This window comes from Tupaia chinensis, unplaced genomic scaffold (genome assembly GCF_000334495.1).
Source record: "Tupaia chinensis unplaced genomic scaffold, TupChi_1.0 Scaffold000317_1, whole genome shotgun sequence".
Lineage (NCBI taxonomy): Eukaryota > Metazoa > Chordata > Mammalia > Scandentia > Tupaiidae > Tupaia > Tupaia belangeri.
Window position 1 is genome coordinate 2,351,262 of NW_006159810.1, and position 13,170 is coordinate 2,364,431.

A 13,170-nucleotide genomic window follows, 5' to 3' on the forward strand; every position below is an offset into this window, starting at 1 on the left:
TAGTCACATCAGCTCTAACTCATTAGGACTTTTATATATATATATATATATATATATATATATATAGTTATTGTTAAAACAGAATCTCAAAGGGAATTTGACTTTGCGGTAAAAGTCAAAAGATTACAATTTTAAAGTACTAAAGCCCTCCTGAGCCTCAAGGAGAAAAACAAACATCCTGTTCTTAGAAAATAGTATTAAGTGCTGTTAATTCTTTCCCAGAGGAAGCACGTGCATGGGACAGTGTACAAACTCACGGCTTTCACCAGGGACAATAGCTCCCTTCCCTTGCTATTGACACTTCACTTCCCTCCTAACTTGCTGGAACTAAGAACCCTATGTTCCTTACATGGAATGTCCTCCCACCTTTTTACCATCAACCACTACTCATAATATCCTCCAAGACTTGCTTCAGAGTCACTTCCTTCCTGGAGGAAGTTTTCTCTTACCTCACGCAATGCAGCTGCTTACTTACTGCCTTGCTTGGAGGTTTTCCTAGGACTTCTCTAGAGCTTATATATGTGATTTGTTATTTTCCTGTTTTCTGATTTTATGTCTGATATCTTCAGGTAGGTGGTAAGCTCAAAAAAAAAATGAAATAAACAAATGTGCTCTAAGTAAGAGCTACTGCTGATAAAGTTTCTTGTCATGCTGGATTACAAGGGCTCTCAAATTTTATTGAATAAGGTTTTTTTTTTTTTTTTCCCTTTAGGTCGAGGGTCTACAAACTACTTAGATGGGTCAAATCTGGCCCCTGTTCCCAACTGAGGATGGTTTTGCCCCAAGGTTACATTTGCCAATGTCTGGAGATATTGTTAGTTCTCATGATGGGGGTAGTGGTGCTACTGGAATCTAGTGGGTAGAGGTTTGGTATGCTGCTAAACATCCTACATCTGACAGTTCTCCACACCAAAGACCTATCTAACATCATGTCTTACTAGTATAGAGATGAAGAAAACCCAGAATAGCTGCATTTGCCCTACAAGTGTACAGACATACATCTCCTGTATTTTCTTCTCTTGGTAAATGGCAGAAAGTCACCCAAATCCACCACTCAGTTGTCATTCCCACTCCTTGCCCTGTCTCATTTTCCCTATCAAGTCCTACCATCCTGTCATCTACTTCCTCAGCCTGTCTGGACTGTCGCCCATGGTCCATCCCCAATGCCTCAGCCTTCCTTCTGGCCCTCAAGGTCTCTCTCTTGCACAAGTCCATTTCCTTCCCTCCACCTGATCTTCCAACCTACACCAGACTGAGCTGTCTAGAATCATTCAGTAATCTTGCCAATCTCTGGTTAAAACCCTTTAAAAGCTGAGGACCCATATAGCCTAGAGGTAAGATTCCTTGTGAGGCCTACCTATCCCCACAGCTATATCTCCTGCCAATTCCCCGAGGTCTATTAAACTCTCCTGGCACTCTGTGTACATCACAAACCTACCACCTATCACACTGCACTGTAATCACTATTTAACTAACCTGTCATCTGGGAGAGAGAACTACAGCTTATTCACAGTGGGTGCTAAATAAATGTTTGTCAAATAAATGAACAAATGAGAAAGACTGAAAGACACTGCTGCAATTCTGTCTTCCATCCTGTCTGCCCTGCTGAAAATGCAAGGTGGAATCTTCCCATGATTCCTACAGACCAAAAGAAAAAAATAAAAATCAAATTATTTAACATGGAGCCATTCCCTCTTTTCTTGTGGCAAAGGCTTTCTTTCATTTTTCTCATCTGTAAGACATTTTAACCTTCCTCTCTCCACCCTGGGTAATAATTTAACAGCATGTCAATGAAAGCCAGAGTGATTCTACAAGATCTTACAGATCTTTGGGATTAAGGCAAATATTTGTGAACATGCTATCTGAAAGGGAAAAGACTTCCATCCATGACTGCAATGTACAAACAGTGTCTTAGGTAAGACTCAAAGAAAATTTGACCATACAGGCCCCTGAATTCAGACTCACTGGGTGTATTTAAGTCAGAATCAAACAATGAGGCCCTGAAGGAACAATGAGCCTGCTCTCTTTGCCTTTCCTTTCACAAGGAAATGGCTAAGTGAAACTTGTTTTATTTGGCCTAAAGTGTACAAGAGAACCTCAAGAAATGACAATAGACATTCTATAGAAGAGGATTTTTTAAAAATCTGTGTGGCGACATATTTATATACATTTTCTCATGTAATCTCTATTTTAACGATGAAGAAACTGATGAAGAGAAGTTTAATACCTAACTGAAGGTTATAAGTAGATTGTAGAGCTGGGATTTTTAGAGCCTTCTGACTTACTGCTCTACTATGTAATCCATAGTTGTCTTACTATGTTAAATATTTGATAGGTAGCAAAATACTAGGTAGAAAACGTGAGTAGATTTCTAGAGCTTGATGAATAAGGAACAATCTCATCCTGCAAATACTTCATACCCTGCTTTGCCCATACCATATCTGGGGACCCCGTGTTTTGAGGGGCTTTTGGAAACTTGTATTCACAAGAGCAGGGCAGTGAAGTGGTGGAAGTAGAGCCCCAGTAAATGGAATTGATGGTGTGCAAAAGAGGAAATATGGAAGGGAAAAATCATTATTTTTTTCAATGATTTTTAAATTAGTTAGTTCATTTTTCCCATGTGTGAGACAGAAGAGGGGTGGGGTGAGTCTTCACACTTTGATACATCCCCACCCTCAGCTAGCCAGGATCATGGGCATACCAGTGCCCAGTGTTTGGGATGCAACCCCAGGACCTTCCCATGTTGATCTGTTGCATTAAGAGTGGTACAACTGTCTGGCCTATGTATCATCATTTTAAAAATACTTTAGGCTGTAGTAAGGTAATAAGAGCTCTGTAGGGCTCCAAGGAAAGAACTAGGCATGGGATTAACATTCACAGCGAGGCTAACGTTCACACTGGGGCTTGATGAGAAAGAAGTTTAAACAACTTGAGTTACCAGCCAGAAGAACTGATGAGAGGCCCACCCCAGGTTTTCCAGCTGAGTTTGAGGGGGCAGTTGGGGCTCCAAGGCTGAGGGAAGGAGAAAGAGAGAGGGAAAATGAATGCACATTCTTGTACTGCAAAAGAGGCCAGAGTAGACTTTTCCATGTTCCCAAGTTAAGTAGCAATAACTGGTATGTACATGTGCACTGCATGCATATATAGAAAGATGCTATAATTATGTATATATTTGTGCTCAAGATGTATGCATATTTAATGTTAGAGACACAGTATTTGGGGACAGCAGTTCTTGACACTGTGTTGTATGCCCCTCAGGGTTCAAGGAAGTCACCTCTGGAATAGTGAGATTAGGGCCAACCGCTCTCCTCTTTATCAAAGAGATTACATTATTACCTGCTCACTTTCTTCTTCCCTAAAACAAAAAAAGTTTGAGAGAACCGGACCGAGAACAAGATTCATTTTCCATGTTGCTTCCTAGGGCCTTGGTTTGACCATGCCAGAATGAGAAAGGGGCTGAGGTGAGGTTTCTTCCATTTGTGAAGTGTTAGTGTGTTGTGTTTCTAAATACCTGCAGAAACATCTAACTTCCAGGAAATTTCAAGGAAAAGAAATGTAATCTTTCTAATGAAAGAAGACTATCCATAGAATCAAAATACTTTTTATCAGCTTATACAGTCTTCATCATCCTTTCCCATCCTTCCTGGTATTAAATTAAAGCACTAAACAATGTTAGTGATTTCCTCCAGCAGCCTCGGTGACCTCCTCTGTAGAGTGGAAACAGTGATCGTGGGTGTCATCTTAGGAGGCAACGATGCACATAAAGTGCTTGGCAAAGGTCTGGCAAGCAATGAGCCCAACTTAGTGGAAGGGGCAATTATTATTAATTACTCTAAAAAACCAGAGCTACATAAAGAACCAGCCAGGCTGGAAGTTTACCTGCAGTGGGGATTTCTGCTAACCTTAATTCTTTTAGACCTTGCTATCTGGCCACCTACACTGTTTGCTTTAATGTTAATGCAAAATACTCCCCAAATGTCCTGGTTTTAATGGTCATATTCCCTTCCTGAGGAAAATATGAAATTTGAAAGAAATGTCTGTTTTACTCTACAGGCTGCTCCTAAGATCCTTTGCAGTGCACTCAGCAAGAACTACCTTCCCCCATGGGGGTGCCCCTGATTAAAGGTGTGTCTCTTCACAAGAAACTAAATCCAGCCACGAGAGTCAACTTACATGTAAGGCTGGAAATCAACACTATTTTGGGGACCAGCAGTTAGTGTAATGGCTATGTTGCTGAACTCCTATGTAGTCGACCATGGTTCAAGTCCTGGACCCGGTGGCTTAAAAACTCATGCCGGGCATGTGTGCGTGCGTGCCCAAGATCTTGAGAGGAAAATGGAGGAGCAGGAATTGTGGCATGGCCAAACCCCCGGAGGGTGATTTCTCGCTTTCTCTCTCTCTGGCAAGCGCACATGCCCTATAGCAAAAACCTCCCCACCCCTTCAAAAAAAAAAAAAAATCAACAGTATTTTGGATGACATCTCATTCTGAAGTCATCTGAGTACAAGAAAGCAGTTTCTAGTATGGCACTATGACATGCTCACAGAGAGTCAGGTGGCTCCAGCCAGTTCACTCAGGGAGTAGCAGGCTTCAGAGAGCCTTCCCGTGCCAGGAGTGACCTGGCCCTGGTTAGTCACTCATGTATTCATTCAACAACAAAAACCTGTTGGGGGCCTACTCTGCACTAGGCACAATTCTAAGAACTGAAGCCACCTCCCTGATCCACTCCAGTGTGGGAAGATAGATGATAACCGGTAAATGCATGGCTCACCCCACCATGGCTCGCAAGAAGTCTAGGCCAGTACCAGAGAGTACAACGATGCTTATTCTGTGTTTTACGTGGACACATGGGTACCAAGTCGCCATGGTCGTCCATCAGGCATAAGAAAGCATTGGTCTAAGACTGTGAGAAGGGTCCAGTGGGGGCTTGATTTTCATGGTTCCCTGGAATGGTCATTATCACCAGAACCAGGTGACACGGTGAGGGTGCTCTCTCCTTAAATTTGCAGCCTGGGGAAGGAATCATTTTACTACAGCAGGACTTAAATACTCTTGGTTAGTGATAACTGTCTTTGATTTGCAACAACTAAGGGTGCCCTTATTATATTATTATTATTATATTACTATTAGAATAAGATTACCATTATAAAAAGGAAAAATGCCATGAAAACTAGATTAAGTCCCTACCCTCGAGAAGCCAGTAGTCTAATTAGGCAGCCACAGGGATCAATAAGTGATCTTTTTAATTATTATTATAGAGGGAATGTATGCTTGCCAGAGAGAGAAAGAGAGATGAGGGGGAAGAGAGAGAGAGAGAGAGAGAGAAAGTACCCCACAGTGGGGCAGGGCATGCTGTCCTTTTCCTCCACTTCTCCAACCTGTTAGGGTCATGCTGTGATTTTCCTCCACTTCTCCAACCTGTTAGGATTCTGGGCATGCACACACATGCACCTGGGATGTTTTTCAAACTGCTAGGACCAGGATTCAAACTGTGATTGGCCACGTGGGCTCCAGCTCCCAGTGCTACAGGGCCGGCCCAATAAACAGCCATTCTCAACGAGTTATTGTTATGACAGAGAAGCCACAAGACACTAAAGAACACCACAGATAAGGAAAAAGAATAGAACCACAGTTTCTAGCCAGGAGAGAGCTTGGCAACCCTCCATCACCCTCTCTGCACCCCCCTCCCCCCCACTTGTTTGCAGATGTGGGGAAGCAGCCCACCTAGAGAGGAGGAGGGATGTGCTTGTGACTAGGTGGCCAAAGGCTTAGCGCCTCATCTCCTGCTGGGTTAAAATCAATGTTTTCAGTTTGAACTGACCCTTAGCAAAAAAGAAGAAAAAAAAAGTTCAAAAAATAAATCAAAAGGGAAAGAATCAAGCACACTGTGAAACAACGGAGTTCCATTTCACCCAAAATGCCTTTGCTTGTCTTCAGCATGTGTGTAGCCTAAATGATTACGATGTATTTGAGCAGAACAAGTCTTTTTCAACTAAACACACGACAGTGATCTATCACTGACATGATGTGTCTACAAATAGGACCTTCAAGTTGTCACCAGAACATGATAGATTCCCAAATGTGTAAGCTGTCTAAATAGAGGCCTGACTTTGAAGTTCTCTGCCTTCCTTGCTTGGCCAGGCAGTTCAGCCAGGACCTGCACTGGTCTAGAGCTATGGTTTTCAGTCCAGGGTCTTATATTATTTGCAAGACAGCTGTGCGAATGGATCCTGCTGATCCTGGCTCGCTGGTGTCTAGGGCTAGAGATATTTTTGATCACCAAATGCTTCATTTTAGAGATGAGAAAAAGAAGAGCATGCAAGGTCAGAGTTACACAACTTAAGTCGGAGCTAAGACCAGAGCCTCTAGTTTTTGATCTCTGGTCCTTCGTTATCTTTTGATCATTCCCACTTAATTCTGCATTCGTTTTTATCAAATAGCAGAACAATGGGGGTGTTTGCTGGCATCTTCTGGTGGGTTTATTTGTACAGCCTGTGGTTCTCTAAGTTGCCCTGTGTTCCCCCAGCTCTGCAGGGCACAGTGCAGTCAGTGGCTTCTCCCGGCGTTTCCAGACTATTTCCCGCTAGACTAGTCTTCTAGTTGCTTTGCGGGCATACCTAGTTAAGAAGCCCTGGACACCATCTTCCTGTGGAGATTTATCATACACATGGCATTTTAGATGCTCTGAAAAGTCCTGCAGAAAGGGACCTTCAAACTGGTTTCCCAGAGAATCCTTTTCTGATGCTATTCTTGCCTTCATGTACTCTTTAGGAGGTGACCTGGTAGCTAACTGCAGGTGTGTGGTCTCTGCCACCATGTTTAACCAAGAGCTAAAGGCTGAGGCTAATAATAACTTTCTCGAATACACAAATAAAACCCAAACCACTGACAATCTTTTTTTTTTTTCTTTTTTTTCAAGTTGGGATTCTAGAATTCTATTAATTCATGACTTAGGCAAACAGTAGGGATGAAGCAAACACTAGTGTGGAACTCACTGGTGTTTACTGATTGCTAGGCTTTTTAGATAGTAAGTTTTAAGTTTCAGTATCATGCTTGGGATTTTAAAAATGTGTGTTTATTTATATATATATATATATATAAAAATATATATATTGAGAGGTTTTTGCATTATGGCACGTGCGCTCACCAGAAAGACAGGGAGATAGAAAGCGAGAAATCACCCCCCAGGGGGATGGCCACGCTGCAATCCCTTCTTCTCCATTTTCCTCTCAGGATCTTGGGCACGCATGCACACGCGCCCGGTGTGAGTTTAAGCCACCAGGTCCAGGACTCGAACCACGGTCGACTACATGGGAGTTCAGCGACATAGCCATTATGAGAACTGCTGGTTATATATTTTTAAAACTGCTTTTCAACTGGAAGTACTGTCAGACTCAGTCTATCATCACATGACTCTGGCAAAACCTGGCAGTGAAATAGATCAAGGCCAAGGAAGGCTGTTTTGTTTTCTTTTTTCTTTTTTTAAAGGAAAGAAATGAACGAAACACACCTGACTTGCTGCAGAACGATTTGGCTATTTTAGTGTGTGGAGCGCTGTTCTGTTTTGTTGCCTTTGTAAGGGAAGAGGCAGAAGAAGAGAAGATTCCAGATGGAGTTGGACAGCTCCGTGGCTATTCCCCTCAGTCTGCAGGCAGCCTGAGTTATTCCGAGCTGTCCCTTCCTCATCCCTACTTCATTCTGAGCAACCCTCTGAGGACACCCAGAGCTAATCGCAAACCCAGAGCATCAAAGGCAGGGGTGGCCAGGCAGGCTGCTGGGGTTATCGGGGCACCCCTCTAGGTTTCAAAGGCTTCCTCACTCTATCTTTCACACCAGAAGCTTATCTGGCAGGATCCAAGGCATGTGCAGAACTGGAACTAGGCCTGGCTTCCGCCAAGGACAGAGCTCAGCGCCGTCCTGCCCAGCTTACTCTGGCGTCTGCCTTTGCTTTGGCTCTTGGGACAACATCATTACCAGAAAATGTACTGGACACCCACCGAGCACCAGGTCCTGGAGGGTTAGGCACCATGGATGGCTCAAGGTGGCGTTCCATGGTTGCTGCACCCTGTAACATGGCTCTCCAGAACTCCGAAGCAAGACTATGGTTTGAATCCCTTGTTCCTAGCAGTGGCATGCCTTTCTTTTTCCTTCTGGAGTCCTATATTTCACCTAGTAAATTTCTTTATTTATAGTAAAATTCAATGCTTATGTTAACTCTGGTGGTTTTCAGGCTAGATTCATTTTAGGAGAAAACTGTTACCATACATGTGGGATTAAAACCATCTTTAATAATAAAATAATCTGCATCGTATTCCTCAAGGTTAGCAATTACTGTCATCTTCCTTTAGGGGGCGGGACTGGGAGATACAGAGTGCTATAAAATGCATTCCTTACCAAAGGCCAAAACTGTAACAAAAATCAGATTTGATAGCTTCCCCGTTCCCCCCCCCCACCCCATGTTGGGGATGTGGTATTTAGTACAAGGTCAACAGATCTGCATTAAAATCCAGATTCTGCTATTTACTTTGCTGTGTGACCTTGGCCAACCTACTAACCCTTTCTGACTCTTGAGTTCTATCTAGAAAAGAAAAGCAATACCATCTCTCTGAAAGAATAGTTGTGACTACTCCATGGGAGGAGTATTAAGCACTTAGGCAAACAACAAAGGCGACAGTATAAACAGCAAGCTTTCCTTGTGCCTAGTCTCAGCCAGGCATGGTTCTGTGTAGGTTACAGTTTTTAACACCTTTAGTCCTCAGGGTAGCATAATTATGTCCATTTTCCAACTAATAAACTGAGATACACAGGCTAAGTGACTTGCCCGAAGTCACACAAATATTTAGTGCTAGAGCTAAGATACGTGCCAGGAAGTGTGACTCAGAGGCTTCCTAACCTCAGGCTTCTTTCCCATCCCCTAAACCCAAAGAGCTACCGATTTTCATGTAGGATTAGCCACGAGTGCTCACAGGCACTGTGTGGTGAAACTGCATCTGCAGGCTTCTGTGTGTCCTTAACGTACAACTTTGGGCAATTTATTGAATGAGTCTGTCCTCAGTCTTCACATCTGTAAATTGGGGATAGGAGCAGCTCTTTGGAAGCCCTGCGGGGAAATAAATGAGTGAATCAAGACAAAGGGCTGTGAAGAGCAGGAGGCACTTCGGAGGCTCCATGTAGGAAGTACTTTCGTCATCAAAAGGAATGAATAACTAGCTACAGTGGGAGAATTCCTGGACCCGGTGCTTGGTAAGGGAGATTTGTAGCTGGCTCCATCTAGTAGTTTCAAATGACTGTACATGTTCTCTGGCAAATATATTGCATTTAAAAATAGATTTAAGTTCTTACTCAATCTGTAAAAAAGAAAAACAGGCCCACAGGACTCTGGTAGAAAGAAGGTAGGCTGGGCCTATATAGGAAATCAGAGTGAACGCGAGAATCTTAATTTTTTAAAAAATCAGCAGTCTTCCTGAAAGTTTTCCAGATTATGAATTGTATTCTACTCACTGAATACATCCTGTGGCTAACAGGCAAAGAACAAGTGAAAACTTTATGACCTGGTAAAAACCTTGGGGTGAAATATGTTAACATAACTTTATTCCCAATACTGTGGAATACCAGGAACTTTGTAAGTGAAAAAGGGCAGCTTTGGTAAACATGTTGGACATAAAACCAAATACCACATTAAAGGAGATGCTGGAGGGCCCCCGAGTTCATGTGAGCTCCACTGCAATAGTTGTGACGGCTTTGTATCTATTCATCCTGCATACTTCAATTTGCAATAAAAGGCAAAAAAAAAAAAAGAAGTGCAGCACTTACTATTCTTGCTGCTTTTCCATATTCCACTGAGAGAGGAAACAGAATTTCACTGCTCAGCTTGAGGGAAGGGGAGCTCATCTTAGTCCACGTCTGTAGCTGCTACCATAGCCTCAGCACCATGTTCCAATCAGGGAATTCATAATGTAAATCTCTAGCAGATGATACCGCTGGAAACCAGAAACTGCCATGGATCCAGAAAGGCTTCCAAATTTCTCCTCTAAACTGCTTATCTGTGAGTCCAGAGGCTGGTACTGTTTTGTTCATTGGACAGGCCTATTGGGAAACTGACTTTCTTTGGGCAACTTAATGAAGAACTTTCAACCATTTCTTGGAGCAATAAAAATGGTCTCTCTTCGTTTCTTTCACATGTTACAGTGCTAAACCTTTCTCAACTGCTCTGAATTATTTCTGACTGTTAGTTTAATAAACTGATTCTCAAATGGGTTTGTGCCACACACATACCTGTGTAACTTCTTTGTTGCCAATACGCGTGCCTACAAATTATAGGTGTATCAAAGAGATGACTTCTGGAACTGTCCAGAAAAGAAGCTGTATTTCCTGGTGTAAGATGAAAGAGCTTTTATATGTTAGTACTTTACAGGAGTCTTTCACATTGGGCCATCACATAGCTTCCTAGTGAAATTTTTTCTTCCTGTGATATGAAAGGAAAACCCTAAAACTGGTTTTGCTATTAAATTAGGGACAACAATTGCTCTCCTAATTTCTGTTCTTCTTATAAGGCAGCACCTCCAAGAAACTCTTGGATATCTGAAGAGCTGGAGGTTTCCTTCCCCACAGGCCTCCCTCTATTCTCAGCACACACCAGCAGCCCAGTCCCAAAACACCAGGGCTGGAAAGATTCATGTTGCAATACCTTTCTGACATTCCTATTCCCGCCTTCATTTTAATTCACTTTTTTTTTTTTTAACAAAATGTAATTACTTGACTGTCAGCCTGGCTGCACTCTGGGGCTTTCACTCCTTTCAACACAGCTGCGCTCCTAGCTTTGATGCTGCTGTCCATGCAGCTTGTCCCAGCCCCAGCCCGCGTCTCGGTAATGTAACATTCAAGTGCATATTTATTTTTAAACTGACCTCTCCTAGACTGTACAGTATAAAGGAGATCCTGCCAAAAAATATGCTACTTTCTATTTATAAGATGAAACACATGCCTCCCAAAGTCAAGAGGGGGATGGAGCATAATAATTCATAAGGAAAAATGGCCAGATCCATTCGTCCTCACATACCTGATACTTGTCTGTGTCAGGACACCTAGTTTTAAGGAAAATGAGAGGAAAGCCAATCTTGTACATGCTTCAGCTGCTCAGAAACCACCATGTCCCCCCGCCCCCCCATTCAACCGCCAAATCTGCAAGAGCTCCAGTTACAATGCCCTACATCAAGAGGAAGAGACCCGACACTGGCACTGCAGACCTCCACGGTGCACCCATGTGCGGCCCTGATGGCAGCCCACGACGAGAGGGGCGCGGTAGCCAAGTGCGGCTTGCTCTCGGACGGAAAAATGCAATACGCTCCCAGAACGATTCTGTCAATAGCCCGGAGGGCGCAGTCTAACCGCGCTGCCCCACCCTGAAAAGCGTGGGCACACACGGTGCAGCTCTGAGGTCCGCACGTACCCCCCAACTCCCTCTCGCCTTGTTTTAAGTCCTCTTTGATCCTTTGGACACCAGATGGGAAGGCAAAGCCCTCAGCATCCCCGCTCCCTGTGGGTCTCCAAGCCTAACACCAGGGCACGCCGGAAGCGGCCTCCGCTGGGAGTCAGACAGACTCACAGACAGGTGGAGAAGAGGGCGCCTTGGGCTGGCACCGACTCACCAGCAGCCGGAGAGGATCCTGGCCGCTGCCCCAGCCCGAGCCCCGCGCGACGCCTCCGGCGGCGCACGCAGTCCCTGCCGGTGTGCGCAGTTCCAGCTGGGTCGGCCAGCGCGGCGCCTGTTCACAGCGTTATCCTCCCCGAGACCGCGTGAAGGTGTGAAGGCGCGCCGGCCGGCGGCAAGGTCCCACGCTCGGTCCCTAGCTCCGGCCCCCCCCGGCCCCCAGCGCCAGCCGCGAGAAAAGGTGCGAGCGAGACTGAGCGCGCGGAGACCGGACGCAGGGACTGAACCTGCGGAGGGCGGGGCGGAGCGAGGCGGGGCCGGCGGCGTGGGGGCCGGCCCGGGGCGGGGACGGGGCCAAGGGGCGCCCGGGCGCGCGCGTGCGCGCGACGTTCGCTGCCGGTGGGGCCAGCGGGCCCTGGGAGGACAATGGGCGCTCATTGTTAGCTCCGAACCACCACCCTCCTCCCCCGCGACGCGGCTTCCTCGGAGGAGAGGACGCGTTCGGCTCCCTCAACACAAAGAAAGGGCGCGAGACGCTCGGTTCCAAGAGGGAGGGACCCCGGGGTGCTGCCGCCCGGGTGCACGAGGACAATGGGACGCCGCCCGCGCCCCGAACACCCACACTGAACCACGTGCGCCCACCTTTCCGTCCCAACAGTCCGACCTAACCGTGCGAGGGTCCGGCGCGGCGGGCGAGCGACCCGCGGGAAAGCGGGCCATTTGACCCCGTCACTCCAGTCGAGCCGCGGTTTCACAGGGCACTGGTAGCCCGGGTTGGGGACAGAGGGGGAGGGTCGCGTACTGTCAGTTTCCAGCTCGCTTTCCCTTGGAGCTGCCGCCAAAACCCGGAGAGTGGATTCGCTCACTGGAGGCGCCTGGGGCTCGCGCCTAAGCACGTGGGCACGCGAAGAACCGCAGACGCTGCAGGTTTTTCTGGTCCAGGGGGAGGTGTTTCCGCTCCCTCGGGGTCTTTCAAAGAGATTTGCCTAAAGCTGGGGAAAGTGGTGGCGGCGGCCCCAGACGCGCCACCTGGCGCAAGCGGCGGAGCTGCGGAACCGGGAGCGTAAAATTCCGCCCTTGGAGGCACCTGCGCCTGTCGGTCATTCGGGCCACACCGCAGCCTGCCCCGCCCCTCCGCCCGGGGGCCGAGCGCTAACCCGGTTAATTAATGTTAATTTTCTTAATCGGTCTCCCTCGCTTCCTCTTCCAGTTGTCCGCCTGGGGAAGGAGTAGGCGACAGGAAAGGGCGGCATTTTCCGGTTGTGAGGTCCCAACCCGCACCGCTGACCGGGACAGGGGCTGGGACCCCCAGGGAGTCGGGCGCTCGGGGCCAGGCCTCAGCCCTGCAACTCTCAGGTTGGATGGAAATCCTGGCACAAAGAACAGACTCTCCAGGGGACCTTGGCCTTCCAGAACCTTATCAGTAACCAGGTCGTCGCCGCGCAGTCTCCGGGTCCTCTGCAACCCTAGAGTGCACGTTAAGCCCACGTCGCAAACCAAGGCTGGCATTAAGGTGAAGT

The 13,170-nt window shown here is 46.4% G+C and overlaps 1 protein-coding gene across 3 annotated transcripts in view; it reads right to left on the minus strand.

The window, feature by feature from the left end:
• The window catches only part of CDC42EP3 (CDC42 effector protein 3), a 27,703-nt gene extending 15,281 nt beyond the window's left edge, over nucleotides 1-12,422 (minus strand). Inside the window, exon 1 of one of the 3 annotated variants that reach the window (XM_006151344.3) lies at nucleotides 12,293-12,422. The gene's annotated coding sequence lies outside the window, so the exon portion shown is untranslated. Of the gene's footprint in view, nucleotides 1-2,938; nucleotides 2,957-11,648; nucleotides 11,876-12,292 lie in introns of those variants that run through there. The other 2 variants (XM_006151343.3, XM_027772999.1) reach the window with 2 other exon arrangements.
• Between the last annotated feature and the right edge of the window lie 748 nt (nucleotides 12,423-13,170).